Genomic DNA, 15,876 nt, shown 5'->3' with positions numbered 1-15,876 from the left:
CTCAGCTAATTGGGCTGAAGTACCTGGTGGCAGAGGCTTAGCCTCTATGGTCTCTGGAGACTACTGCATATCCGGCTCTTCTTTTTCCATCCAAGACAAAGCTGCTTCCATCAGTGTGCCAGATTTCTTCAGAATTGGTCAGAGGATCTTCTGACACTCCCTCTCGGGGTTTTGTCTGGTGGTCCTTGGTTTCTAGGCAAGAGTGAAAGGGGAGCAAGCCCTCAGGTGTAGGCAGGAGGGTGGCTGGGTTAAGAACCTCACAAGGGGATACAGTCAGGCCTGGATTTTCCATCAACACTACTTGATATCTGAGGATTCTTTAATCAGACATCCATAAATGGCCTCTCATTTAGGAATTATTTCACTTGGTGGCTGCTAAAAATAGTTAATTTTCTCCAAAAGAGAGTTTTAAAGCATCTCCTATCAGGATTGTAATAGCTGCAAGATTTCGAAAGCAGGGAGGCCAGACTTGGGCAGTTGGGTTGAACCTCTTGGATAAGTAGGCTACAGGCTAGGGCTCGGGTCCCAACCTTTGAGTTAACACTCCCAAGGCTATTACTTCCTTTTCATGGACATCAAGTTGGAATGCTTTTTCTGGGTCTGGCAACCTTAAGGTAGGTGCTTGAGTTAAGGCTTGTTTTAGCATAGCCTCTGCCTCACTTTGAGGAGTTCCCCACATCAGTGGGATTGAATCATCCTATCCCTTCAAGCTTTCACATAAAGGCTGGACAATTAGACCGTAGTTGGGTATCCAGATTCTACAATATCCAGTTAGCCTAAGGAAAGCTCACAATAGTTTTTGAGTCATGGGGGAGCACAACTGGAGGATTCCTTGGACTCCATCAGAGGACAGCCTCCTGGACCCATGTGTAATCTGAACTTCCAGGTAAGCGCCCTTTGTCTCGACCACCTGTGCCTTAGCATGGGAGACTTTAATCCCCTCTCTGCCAAGAAGTTTAGAACCTGAATTGCACGTTGTTGGGCATTTTTCTCATCTGGAGAGCAGATTAATAGGTCATGTACATAATGTAATATTTTCCCATTAGGTCCTAGGTCCAGATCTAGGAGATCCTGGCTAAAAGCCTGCCCAGACAGGTGGAGGCTATCTCTGAACCCCTATCCAAGTCATCTATTTGTGTTTTTCTCCTGGAGCCTCTCACTAGCAGGCAAAAAGATATTGGGATTCTTTAGCCAGTGGTATGCAAAAGAATGCATCTTTGAGATCCAGGACTGTAAACCACTTAGCACTCGGTGGGATTTCTCCCAAGATTACCTATAGATTGAGTACCGTGGGATGGAGTGGGTGGGGCTACAGCTTCATTTATGATCCAGAGATCTTGAACCATTTGCCAGGTCCTGTCCTTTTTCTTTACAGGGAGGATCATGGGGGTTACATAGTGAGTTGGTGGTGACCAATAGCCCACAGGCAAGGAATTTATTTACTAGATGCTGTAGTCCTTTCTGAGCTTCTCTTCTGAAGGGGTACTGTTTCAGTTTGGAAACTTAGTGGGGTCTCGGAGGACAATGACAACTGGTTCAGCTTGGTGGGCTCATCCAGGAGTCCCCTGGCCCCATACCTGGGGGTTAATTTTGTTCTCCCATAGTATTTGGTCCCTCCCTAATGGAGAGGGTATAGTGGGTTCCTCAGTAGTAACCGGAAGCTATAGGGCTCTAGGGGCTAAAAATCTTTCTATCACAAGGATGGTCCCCAGTTTAGTGAGTTTATCTCTTCACAATAAGGGAGTAGGACACTCAGGGGCCACCAGAAACTGGTGGGAAAATATTTGTCCTTCCCAGCAACAAAGAATTGCTTGGGTGAATCTTTTTGTAACTGTTTTTCCTGTAGCACCCAAAATGGTACAGGTTTGGGAAGAGAAGGCTCCAGAATAGGAGGGCAGGACAGAGTAGGTAGCCCCTGTGTTAACTAAGAAATTCTTGGACCTACCTGCCACATGCAGTTGCATCCTTGGCTCTAGCCTCATGATGATGACAGGTGGGCTGACTGGAGCAGGCTGCTTCAGTCTTGTTGAACCATCACGAGGGAAGCCTTGACATTTGATCTTGAGGCTCTTGGGTCCCCAGGGCAGAGTGCCACCCAATGTCCCAGTTGATGGCATTTGTAGCAAGCCATTTTAGGAGACTTGCCATGGTTTGGACACTCTTTGACCCAATGCCCCACCTGTCTACAGATTAGGCATTTGCTCGTGCCTTGTCTTTTAAGGACTCAGGTTTTGCCATAGGGCTTCCCTAGAGGGCAGCTAGATCTGGGCAAGCCTTGTCTCTTTCCTTCTCACCCTCTCCTGGGCCTTGATTTCCCTCTCCTGTTCTCTGTTATAAAAGGTATTGGTGGCTGTCCAGATCATCTCATCTAAAGAGGCAGCTGGATCCTGCTGCTGTAACTGTTGTAACTTTTTCCTGATGTCTGATGCCTGCTGGGACAGGAATTTGTCCTTTAGAATCACCTGTCCCTCATAAGAGTCTAAGTCCAAATTGGTAAACTTTTGGAGGGCCTCTTTTAGCCCTTCTAGAAAGCAATGGGGTTCTTGTTGGGCTCCTGAATTATTGCTGAGACCCAGGCATAGCTGATTACTTTTTGCTGGGCTGCTTTTAGTCCTGTTTTTACATAGATCAGAAAATGACCCCTTTCCCAGATGTGCTCAGGGTCATTATAATTCCAATTAGGATCTGAGAAGGGGACCACAGTTTCCCCTACTGAGTATTTATCACTTGACATTTGCAGTCCTGTAGCATAGCTTTGGGCTTCCTTTAAGACCCTAGCATGCTCAGGGTCAGATGAAGTTTGACTAAATATGACCATTGTGTCCTTCCACGTCAAGTCAAAGGCCAAGATAATGTGTTGGAGTGTATCTATATATTTACCTGGGTCATCTGTATAGCTTCCCATGTCTTATTTGATTTGTCTTAGTTCTAAGAAGGAGAAGGGCTCATGGGCCTGGGCTGGCCTGAATTCTCTTCCAGTTTCAACTAAGGGACCTACTTGAGTTGGCTTTTGTGGAGGGGGTACTCCCAGATATGGAGGCACTTTTGGATACAGGGAAGAAGCACCAGGCAACTCGGGAGCCATGGGAGGTAAGCCTTCATGAGGGGCTTCCTACTCCTGGTTGTCTGTGCCTAACACCATTTGCCTAGTAGGCTCACTTTTAAGGCACACAACAACCCCATACTTAAGACAGAGTTCCTTCATATATCTTAGTCAGAAGAAAATTTGGACATAGGGGATCTCTGTGTATTTCCCTTGTCTTTTTCTGAATAAGTCTAGCTGAAGGATGGTATTATAATTTAAACTTCCATCCTCAGGCCAATATTCCTTGTCCCCCAGAGGATATTGTGGCAACATAGTGGCACAGAAGAATTTTAAGCAACTTCTCCTTAGAGTTAGAGGATCGAACATCTTCCAGTTATCAAGGAAGCATCTCAAGGGCATCTGTTGGGAAGTGGATTGGTTATTTCCCATCTGAAAGACAGTGATGACAGGGAGGAAAAGAAAAAAGAAATAGCTAATAGGCTTCCTTCTATTTTTATGTGTGGACTTACTTAGGGGTGAGTCTTTTTGAGACTTATCCTACCCAGTACTGTTGCAACCTGAGAACCAGGCATCCCCAGATCAAGATGCAGATCCCCAGGCAGGCCGAGGTGTGACAGCCTCCTGGAGATCAAATCCCAGGGCAGGTCGAGGCAGGTTGGCCTTCTGAGAATGGGTCCCTGGGCAGGTCGAGGCATGTCGACCTCCTGGGACCCCTGGACTGGCAGATACCTGAGCAGGTTGAGGTGTGACAAACTTCTGAGGGCCAGATGCCTAGGCAGGTCAAGGCAGGTCGACCTCCTGGGACCCCTGGACTGGAGTTGGTCATCCCCAACGTCTCCAGCGTGACCAGTGCTGGGTAGGATTAAGGGTTTGTAATCTTCACTCGTTGCTGATTTGTCCACCATAGATGGGAATAAATACCATGATGTAAAGCAATCCAAGTCTGTGCCCTGAGACTGGAAACCTGGTGACACAGCCATATGCCTTATCTTCTTATTGCTCTGAGGGAAAGTAAGTCACCAATTTCCTCCCCTAGTCCTCCACAAGAACAGCTTAGGGTGTTTACAGTGTAAATATTTCATTGTCAAACACACATTTTAGGTTATAGTAGAAGCAATGACAAAGGAATAGGGTATCTGGCCCTGTTAGAGGCATTAAGAATATTTTGATAATAAGCGGGATGGAGGCATGTTGACTACAAGGGGCCAGGGTCCTGGTTGTAGGGGTTAATAAATGACTTAAGAACAAATTGGTGAGAGGCAGAAAACCAGATGTTCCACAAAAGTGGACTGGAGATTTGATCCAGGGATAGGTTTGTAACTTTAGGAGAAGAGTGGTAAGGGTTAGGGCCCAAGCAGCTGCAGGGCTAACTCCCAAAGTGGCAAACATCCCTGGAAGCCCAATTGCCCTTGACATGATGCCACCAACAGGTGGACTTGTGTTGTGCACCTGTCACCTGCCCTAGTGGGTCACTGAGAAATGCTGTTGTTGCACGTGTTGTAGGAAACCTGGAAGATGAAGGCCTGAATATCTAGAATGATTGGATATTATACAGTATTTCTCTCCCAAGGACTGGCTATTTTCTGGTTGTCCCTTCAGAAGACTGTAGAGGCAACACTGTGGACCCAGACAGGGCTCATGAAAAGAGCATGAAACAGGAGGCAAGGGGGTAGGGCACAACCTTTGAAAGAATGACATAGCCAGGGGCACAACATAAACAGAATAAAATCAAATGGGTTCAAGATGTCAGACAAGTCAAATTTAACTAAACCTTGATTCTTGATCTGTTAGCTAAATGACACACCCAGAGGTGCCAGGGCAGTTTTAAGACACTGTCAAAACACCAAGGGGTGTATGGTTCCCCAGTTGTTGGAATGAATCTCCCACTCCTTCGCACATGAAATCACCCAGCTAGTGAAAATTAACCATACCATATTCCATGGCCGCTGCACTCCCCTCTGTGATGGCCCACACTCCTGGATTGTACCTCTCTCCAATTCTGAACAAATCCAACTCTTACCTATCACTGTGTCTCTCAGTAAATTTTTGCAATGAGACATCAAGAGCCTGAGTCTCATTAGGTCCTAAAACCAGGCACCTTGGGTTTTGGTGGGGCTCAAGTCCCAGTCTGATATAACTGAGTGACTCAGGGTAGCACAGAATCCCTGTCACGTGGGTTTGAGTCCCAGTCTTAGATAAACGGTTTCAAGTACAACTTTCAGAAACGGGAAGATGATGACCTGCCCAATACTTTGTAATCAGTGGCATAGATGGAGAGAGGAGCTAAAGGAGGAAAAAGCAGTGGGAAAAATGTGCTGAGGAGTCCCTTTCATAACCTGCCAGAAAATCTGCTAAATACCTGACCTGGGCTCACAGTTTTCATTGGCTTCATCCTTGGCTCAAAGCAGGTTAAGGACAGAAGAGCCCCCACCCACTTGGGCAATAGCTACAAGAAGGCAGAGGATAGCGGAGCCTTCGGGACACACTGGGGAGTCGCCTCTCCAGAATCCCTCAGTTGCACCCACTGCTGTTCGCCTATTTATGAGGTGTTTGAGGAAACAAGAATTGAGAGGTTGTAAAGGAATTAAGATTTTGTTAGACAAATGTCCTTCCAGCCATAGGAGTGAGGACCTCCTACCTTAACCGGAGGTCTCCTGGAGACAGAGACTGCACCGTGTGAGCTTTCTGATGAGCTTGTTTTTGTTGTCGTGGTTTCCAGCATGCTGGGCTTCTTGTCACTCCCACTGCGCTGGGTTTTCTTCATGTTCAGCTTCCACGGGGGGAGCTTTCTCTGAGTTGGGCTTCTGCTGTGCTTGGCCTCTGCTTCATAAGGGGCCAAACAGAGGTTGTTTCAGCCAGGTTAAATCTGAGTCAGGGCACCATTTTTTGTTGGGGGAGTTTGTAATTTCCTCGGTTCTGTCTCGCCACAGCAAAAAATTGAAGCGACGGATGAACCAGTGTTACAGCTGCTTTATTTGGCAAGCAAAGAAAAATACATCCTGATGCATGAGGGCGGGCTGACCCAAAAGATGTGAAGAGAAGAGAGGCCAGAGGCTCAATTTTGGCTCCTCTTTTTATGTCCCCACCACCCTGAGCCTGCGCTATATAAATTGGGCTAGCCAAGAGGGCTGCTTATATCAGCTGGGGTTCTCACTCTGGTCCTCAGACCCTCCTTTGTTCTATTTTCACAGCCTTTTCCCTCCTTTGTCTTTTAGCCACCGCCTTTCTGGACTCCTTTTTCCTTTCTAACTACCTAGTAGGAAAAAGAAGGGAAAAGGAGAGACTGGGGGTTGAAAGTGTAGATAGGGAGGAGATGAGAGAAAAGAAGAGAGACCCAGATCTTGTCCAGCCACCAGTGACCTATATGAGAGGTGATCTGCCGCATCTCCTAAGCCCAATAGCTGTCTGAAGTCCATCAAGTCTGCTGGCAGATCCCAAGCAACTCCAGTACCAAGGCTACACCTACCGAGCTTCAAGGAAACGCTGACGATTCCCAACACTTTGGGACTTACTCTGTATCCGAAGTCTCCAGCATCTGACTGTAGTGTCCGGGTAACTCTCTTGGAAGCACAGGAGAGTTATGCTCCACGGGAAAAGCTGTGGGCAACAAGAGGCAGATGATTGGAAAGAGAGAGTAAGCCTTGTCCTCCCCACTGCCAGTTGTTTGAGGTGCAGTATTCCCATGCATGCCACATGACTGACCAACCAGTAATGTTTCCAAGAGGCCAGGCCTTGCTTAGTAGCTCATCACTTTGTATTTGAGTTTCCTCCAAGTAATTGCCTCTCATTATTTTCTTCCTTGCCTAGGGGCCTGGTAAAACCTTTGCATATAAGCTTTGCCTCAGGTTCTGTTTTCTAATGAAACCATCCAAAAAACTGAACCTCTATTCTTTCATAGAGAGGAGAAAAACTGTTGGAAATGGACGTTTCACTCTTAAATAGATTTTTTAAAATTTCAGTAAATTAATTTTATCAATCAAATCAACGTTGGTCATTTTTATTCTAAATTTTTGTGAACTCCATCTCTTCCTTTCCACTCCCGCTCACACTGATTAAGTAACAGCCATCCCCCTCTCTGTTCTGGAATAGAATATTAGGTTTCTTCTTCTTCTGGTCTAGTTGTTGGATTCATCATCCATGCAACTGTCAGAGGGATCTTTCTAATTCTAAGTCTGATTTTTTTTTCTTTTTTTTTTTTTTTAATATTATTTTATTAGTTGGAGGCCAATCACTTTACAACATTTCAGTGGGTTTTGTCATACATTGACATGAATCAGCCATATAGTTACACGTATTCCCCATCCCAATCCCCCCTCCCACCTCCCTCCCCACCCGACTCCTCAGGGTCCTCCCAGTGCACCAGGCCTGAGCACCTGACTCTTTTTTTCTACTTTAAAAATTTTAAATATCTCCCTTTTTGATGATAAGAAAAAGTCTCCTCTTAAAGATAAGCACATTGTGCTCTGGGACCTATTTCCTTTTTTAATTGGAATATGATTACTTTACAATTTTGTGTAAGTTTCTGCCATACAACAACATGAACAAGCCATATAATAGATAGATATATCCCCTCTCTTGGTCCTCCTTCCCAGCTTCCCGTCCCATCCATCTAGGTCCATCATAGAGCACCAAGCTGTGCAACCTGTGTTATACCACAGCTTCCCTCTAGCTCTGGTTCTAATCCTCTGGATCTCTGCTCATGTTGCTCCTCTGCCTAGGATGCCTCACTGGCCTACCCTCTGCTCAGGTGAAATTCTACTCTTCCTTTAAGGCAGTAGTTCTCGACATGCTGGGAGTTGGTGACATTTTGCCCTTCAGGTAAAAGCTATGGGATCACTGTCAAGAAAAAAGTATACTCACATTTTGCACCATATTTAGAAAGACTGTGGGCCTTCATCTTTCCCATAAACCTACTCTTATACAGAAGGTCATTTCCTCTATTTACCCCTAGATTGGGGTGCCACCCTCCTGAGAAGACTTCCTGATCTCTTGACATTACTGCCTCTGACACTAAAATCACCTTCAGAGCCCTGATTGAGCTCACCTGGCTTCTGATTTTCCAGTGTCTGTCATGTAAGGAGCAAATAATATTTATCTGCTTGAGCAAATATATTTATCTATTTGAACAAAATAAATTAACTTATTTGGTCTTCTCACTGGATCTCTGAGACACACAGGACATGATTGATAACAATTTGCAATATATAACAGTAAACATTACTCTTCCAAATGGAAGCAGGAATCTTAGAATGGCTAAGTCATTTCATTCAATGACAGAACTAGAACTTAAACCACTTTTTCCTGATTAAAAGTCTAGCATGCATGCTTACATTTTGAAAACAGCTTTAGCCTCTTTTCTTGACTATTTTTGCCTTGACACTTTCAGGTTACTAAGAGACCATATCTTATTTTGAATATGCATCAAGGCTATTTTGTAATCTGATCTTTAGAAAAATTCTTGATTGAAAATTTATTTCTAATGTGAAAGATACATAAGTAAGTGTCTAACTCAGATGCAACTTGGCTTATGAATCATAAGACTATCAAATTCGGACAAATATTTCAAGTGGTTGTAAAGAACCAGATTTTTCCATGTGTGAGTGCAGGCCAACAGCTTTGCTTTTGTTTTTGCAACTGATACTACAGTTTACATTAGGCATGAGAATCTATTATATGGGCTGACTGGCTTTGAATATGTTTTCCCTAAACTCATATACTGCTAATGAGAGTCTCCTTGAAAAAATTTCAAAGTCCTTTGTTGAGGGCTTTGATAAAGAAATTCATTATTATCTTATTTGAAATATGAAAATCATTTTTGCTTTATATTATATAATAAGCTTTTTTATTTTTTCTTTCATTTTAGATTTTTATGACTCTGGTAAAAGCAAAGACTTTATGACATGAGCAATTTACTTTTGTTTTTCCTAATAATAGATCATAAAAAGTTTAATATTTTCAGCTTATTTCTCATAGAGTTGCCTGAAAATATATTCATAATAATCACAGGCCCCTGCTTTATTGCTAGATAGCCAAATACATTATACCCAAATGGTTGCCTTGGGGTGGGTCAAACAAGCATTTGTTTTTTGTCAGGATTTAATAATTTCACAGAACTAAAAATTTCCTGTCATTCTGCATACAAGCAAAGGCAGAACTATAAAGACTGACAACACAGACAACACAGACCGGAGAAAAAATAGATTAAAATGTATTTATCACACTAATAACAATACATCAAAATACAAAAAATAAATCAAGAGAAAGATAGATTTTCCCCTATTTCTACCTACAATAAACTAAAATTCCTGGACATTATATAAAAAATAAACATAAGAAGAGAAGAAGGCAGACTGGCTTAGGACCTTGGGATCCTCAGAGGTGAAGATCGGCAACCTAGAAACTTCGACAGACACTGACCAGCAAAAGTCCAAACAGAAGCCTGCTCTCTCTCACCCAAGGATCAGGAAAAGGTTCAGCTTAACGAAACAATTATCTTTGTACTCCAGGCAAACCCCACAGGGAAAACTGTGGTTCTACAGTGCCAGCAAAGGCCGAGTGGAGAGTCAGACCTCGACATTTGCAAGGCTGTAATGAGGCCTCCCAACACCAGAAGAGGAGAAGATAATGTCAGAGAAGGCCCAGGAGAAAGCCTGGACTTTCATCCCTGACAGCTGATCATGAGGCCACCATCTCCTCTTGTCAGCGGGACCATATGAGGGGCCTGGGCTTCCACTTGGCAGTCCCAAGGTGTCCCCCCCTCTCTCCTTCACTGGGCTGGCATCAGAGGAGCCCTAGCCCAACCACCAGGGCCTTCATCGTTGCCCACTTGCAATGAGGAGCCCTTCACCACAGTGTCCGTGGAGACCATATGGAAAGCTGGAAGCTTCATCCTTTTCTAGAAGTTTTGAGGAGTGCCACCCTGTCCCCATTACAGGGTGGTAGAAGATGTTAATTGGAAAAACTGGGCTTCTACCTCCACTTGACATTCAGTTTAATTATCTGAATGTTCCTCGTAGTTGAATAGCTCATCCTTCACTCATTCACATAACACATTTTCTGAGGGGCTCCAGTGCACAAGCATGTGCTCGTATGGGAAATATAGTGGATAACAAATGGTTTCTGTCTTCTTGAAGAATTCTGAGAAGGTAGTCTCCTGCACCTGCTGGCATGGTGTCAGAGAAATCCAGTGAAGACAAAGATTTAAATAAGACTCAGAGTCTCATATGAAATGGTTCAAATTTGAAATGGAAATCATCTCATATCAATAAACAGGGAGATCACAACAAGATGCCAATACTGAGATGAGTGATGTTAGAATGATCTGAAAAAGATAAATAAGGTAGTCATGATAACAATGTTTTAACAGGAATTATGAACAGCTTAAAAAAAAAAAAAGAATATAAACCCCACCAAAGAAATAGAAAATCTCATGAAAGAAATAGAACACATAGAGGAGAACAAAAACTTGCAACTAAAGAAAAAGCAAAAACAAAAATAAGAAACCCAAACTACCAACTGAACAAAAGCTCAATAAATGGGCTCAACAGTGGAATTAAGGATACAGAGGAAAGGATTGGAAGGAGACAAAATAATAGAAAGACAAAATAAACTAGATGATGAAAGAATAGAAATTACATAGCCTGAGTAACAGAATGAAGTATATTTTAAAGTTTAGCTCTAACTTTAGTTCTTTAAGTTGCAGAAAAATAATTACAAAAAAACCAAGTATTTTTCCAAAGTCAGATTTATCATTGGGTGTAAAAGATACTGCTTGACTCAGTGCCCCCATCCCTGCGGCAGGCCACTGCTGATCCATGCCTCTGCCAGAGAATCCTGGAAACTCACAGGAAAGTCTGTTTCAGTCGCTTGTGGGGTCACTGCTCCTTTCTTCTGGGTCGTGGTGCGCACAAGCTTTTGTTTGTGCCTTCCATGAGTCTTTTCCCCATTCCTGTGTTCAGTTCAGTTCAGTTGCTTACTTGTATCTGACTCTTTGTGACCCCATGGACTGCAGCACACCAGGCCTCCAAGTCCATCACCAACTCCCCGAGTTTACTCAAACTTATGTCCATTGAGTCAGTGATGCCACCCAACCATCATCCTCTGTCATCCACTTCTGCTCCCAACTTCAATCTTTCCCAGCATCAGGGTCTTTTCAAGTGAATCAGCTCTTTGCATCAGGTGGCCAAAGTATTGGAGTTTCAGCTTCAACATCAGTCCTTCCAATGAATACCCAGGACTGATTTCCTTTAGGATGGACTGGTTGGATCTCTCTGCAGTTCAAGGGACTCTCAAGAGTCTTCTCCAACACCACAGTTCAAAAGCATCAATTCTTCAGCACTCATCTTTCTTTATAGTCCAACTCTCACATCCATACATGACTACTGGAAAAATCATAGCTTTGATTAGATGGACCTTTGTTGGCAAACTAACGTCTCTGCTTTTGAATATGCTGTCTAGGTTGGTCATAATTTTCCTTCCAAGGAGTAGGTGTCTTTTAATTTCATGGCTGCAGTCACCATCTGCAGTGATTTTGGAGCCCCCAGAAATAAAGTCTGTCACTGACTCCACTGTCCCCCCATATATTTGCCATGAAGTTATGGGACCAGATGCTATGATCTTTGTTTTCTGAATGTTGAACTTTAAGCCAACTTTTTCACTCTCCTCTTTCAATGTTATCAAGAGGCCCTTTAGTTCTTCTCCACTTTCTGCCATAAGGGTGGTGTCACCTGCATATCTGAGGTTATTGATATTTCTCCCAGCAATATTGATCCCAGCTTGTGCTTCTTCCAGCCCAGCGTTTCTCATGATGTACTCTGCATATAAGTTAAACAAGCAGGGTGACAATATACAGCTTTGATGTTCTCCTTTCCCTATTTGGAACCAGTCTGTTGTTCCATGTCCAGTTCTAACTGTTGCTTCCTGACCTGCATACAGGTTTCTCATAAAGCAGGTCAGGTGGTCTAGTATTGCCATCTCTTTAAGAATTTTCCACAGTTTATTGTGATCCACACAGTCAAATGCATTGACATAGTCAGGGAAATAGAAAGAGTTGTTTTTCTGGAACTCTCTTGCTTTTTCAATGATCCAGTAGATGTTGGCAATTTGATATCTGGTTCCTCTGCCTTTTCTAAAGCTAGCTTGAACATCTGGAAGTTCACAGTTCATGTATTGCTGAAGCCTGGCTTAGAGAATTTTGAGCATTACTTTACTAGCATGTGAGATGAGTGCGATTGTGTGGTAGTTTGAGCATTCTTTGTAAGTTCTAGCAACTTAATGTGGGGTTAGTGGCAAGCTCCTCCAAGAGGGCTTATGCCATTCCAAGGTCTACTGCACCCAGAGCCTTGCCCCTTGCAGCGGCCCACTGCTGACCCGCACCTCCACATGAGGCACTCAGAGACAGTTCTGGCTCAGTCTCTGTGGAGTCTCTGGGTCCTGGTGCACACCAGGTTTGTTTGAGCCCTCCGAGCATTTCTGGTGTGATTTTAAACATGATTTTGCCCCTCCTACAGTCTTCCTGGGGCTTCTCCTTTACCCTGGGACATGGGATAACATTTTTTGGTGGGATTCAACACTCTCCTGTCTATGGTTGTTCAGCAGCAAGTTGTAATTTTGGAGTTCTCACAGGAGAAGCCGAGTGCAAGTCCTTCTATTCTTCCATCTTGGGAATCCCTCCAAAAGTAGGAAGTCAAGAGGTAAAAACAGGTAAATTTGGCCTTGGAGTACAAAACAAAGCTGGTCAAAGGCTAACAGAGTTTTGGAAAGAGAACACACGGGTCATAGTAAGCACCCTCTTCCAACAACACAAGAGAAGAGTCTACACATGGACACCACCAGGTGGTCAATACCAAATTCAGCTTGATTATATTCTTTGCAGCCCAAGATGGAGAAGCTTTATCCAGTCAGCAAAAACAAGACTGGGAGCTGACTGTAGCTCAGATCATGAACTCCTTATTGCCAAATTCAGACTTAAATTGAAGAAAGTAGGGAAAACCACTAGACAATTCAGGTATGACCTAAATCAAATCCCTTATGATTAGACAATAGAGTGACAAATAGATTCAAGGGATTAGATTTGATAGACAGAGTGCCTGAAGAACTATGGACAGAGGTTCATGACATTGTACAGGAGGCAGTGATCAAGACCATACTCAAGAAAAAGAAATGCAAAAAGGCAAAATAGTAGTCTGAGGATGCCTCACAAATAGCTGAGAAAAGAACAGAAATTAAAGGCAAAGGAGAAAAGGAAAGATACACCCATTTGAATGCAGAGTTCCAAAGAATAGCAAGGAGAGATAAGAAAACCTTCCTCAGTGATCAGTGCAAAGGAATAGAGGAAAACAATAGAATGGGAAAGATTAGAGATCTTTTCAAGAAAATTAGAGATACCAACTCATTTGAAAAGACCCTTGTGCTGAGAAAGATTGAAGGCATGAAGTAAAGAGAATGACCGAGGATGAGATGGTTGGATGGCATCACTGACTCAACTGACATGAGTTTGAGTAAACCCTAGGAGTTGGTGATGGACAGGGAGGCCTGGCAAGCAGCAGACCATGTGATCACAAAGAGTCACACATGACTGAGTGGCTGAACTGAACTGAAAGAAACTGAAGGGACCATTTCATGCAAAGATTGGCACAAAAAATGACAGAAATGGTATGGACCTAACAGAAGCAGAAGTCATGAAGATGCCGTGGCAAGAATACATATAAGAACTATACAAGAAAGATCATCAAGACCCAGATAATCACGATGGTGTGATCACTCATCAAGAGCCAGATATCCTGGAATGTGAAGTCAAGTGGGCTTTAAGAAGCATCACTACGAACAAAGCTAATGGAGGTGATGGAATTCCAGTTGAGCTCTTTCAAATCCTGAAAGATGATGCTGTGAAAGTGCTGCACTCAATATGCCAGCAAATTTGGAAGACTCAGCAGTGGTCACAGGACTGGAAAAAGTCTGTCTTCATTCCAATCTCAAAGAAAGGCAATGCCAAAGAAAGCTCAAGCTACCAAACAATTGCACTCATCTCACACGCTAGTAAAGTAATTCTTAAAATTCTCCAAGACAGGCTTCAACAGTATGTGAACTGTGAAGCTCAAGATGTTCAATCTGGATTTAGAAAAGGCAGAGGGACCAGAGATCAAATTGCAAACATCTGTTGGATCATTGAAAAAACAAGAGAGTTCCAGAAAAACATCTACTTCTGCTTTATTGACTACGCCAAAATCTTTGACTGTGTGGATCACAACAAACTCTGGAAAATTCTTAAAGAGATGGCAATACCAGTCCACCTGAGCTTCCTCCTGAGAAATCTGTATGTAGGTCAAGATTCAACAGTTAGAACTGGACATGAAACGACAGACTGGTTCCAAAAAGGGAAAGGAGTACGTCAAGGCTGTATATCGTCACCCTTCTTATTTAACTTATATGCAGAATACATCATGAGAAAAGCTGGGCTGAATGAAGCACAAGCCAGGATGAATATTGCTGGGAGAAATATCAATAACCTCAGATATTCAGATGACACCACCCTTATGGCAGAAAGGAAAGAAGAACTAAAGAGCCTCTTGATAGCATTGAAAGAGGAAAGTGAAAAAGTTGGCTTAAAGCTCAACATTCAGAAAACTAAGATCATGGCATCTGGTCCTATCACTTCATGTGAAATAGAATGGGAAACAAAGGAAACAGTGACAGACTTTATTTTTTGGACTCCAAAATCACTGCAGATGGTGACTGTAGCCATGAAATTAAAAGATGCTTGCTCCTTGAAAGAATAGATATAACAAACCTAGACAGCATATTAAAAAGGAGAGACATTACTTTGCCAACATAGGTCCATCTAGTCAAAGCTATATTTTTTTCAATAGTAATGAATAGATGTTAGAATTAGACTATAAAGAAAACTGAGTGTCAAATAACTGATACTGTTGAACTGTGGTGTTGGAGAAAACTCTTGAGAGTTCTGTGGACTGCAAGGAGATCCAACCATTCCATCCTAAAGGAAGTCAGTCCTGAATATTCATTGGAAGGACTGATGTTGAAGCTGAAATTCCAATACTTTGGCCACCTGATATGGAGTACTGACTCATTTGAAAAGCCCCCAATGCCGGGAAAGATTGAAAGCATGAGAAGAAGGGTACAACAGAGGATGAGATTGTTGGATAGCATCATTGACTCGATGTTCATGAATTTGAGTAAGCTCTGGGAGTTGGTGATGGACAAGGAGGCCTGGCCTGCTGCAGTCCAAGGGATCACAAAGAGTCAGACATGATTGAGGGATTGAACTGAAATGAATTTTAAAAATAAAACTTAATATATTGAATTTTAATATTCAAGTAGTTATATTGAACTTAATTTTTTACTGTCTTAATTTATTTCTAACACTCTTGTAAACTAAGCAAAAATTGAGAATAAAGAATAATATCTAGATATTGAGAAAGTTTCACTGTACACAAGTATTCCCAGAGAAATTCTTTTTCTGCCCTTCAATATAATGCAAGCTAGAAACATTTCAATTATACTCCTCTTAAATCTTTAAAATGGTAAAGTGGACTCATAGATCTCATGGGTCACTTTTCTCTCCCCAAACCACAGGGTATGTATATTTTAAAATAGCATGTTGACATTTCTGCAAAATTGTGTATAAACGCTGGTGCTATAATCCTAAATTTACAGACATAAAACCAAATGCTAAAATTTCTTGAACCACGACTACATCATTTTGTAGCTATTAAACCATTCTCAATAGACCATAATCAGAATGAATTCTAATTCTTTCATTTTTATTGGAATCCCTAAGGCAGTTTTTTTCTGTCCATTTTCAGATCATC

The sequence above is a fragment of the Muntiacus reevesi genome, chromosome 19 (assembly GCF_963930625.1).
Source record: "Muntiacus reevesi chromosome 19, mMunRee1.1, whole genome shotgun sequence".
Lineage (NCBI taxonomy): Eukaryota > Metazoa > Chordata > Mammalia > Artiodactyla > Cervidae > Muntiacus > Muntiacus reevesi.
The sequence above is the reverse complement of the archived record's forward strand: the minus strand, read 5'-3'. Positions refer to the sequence as shown.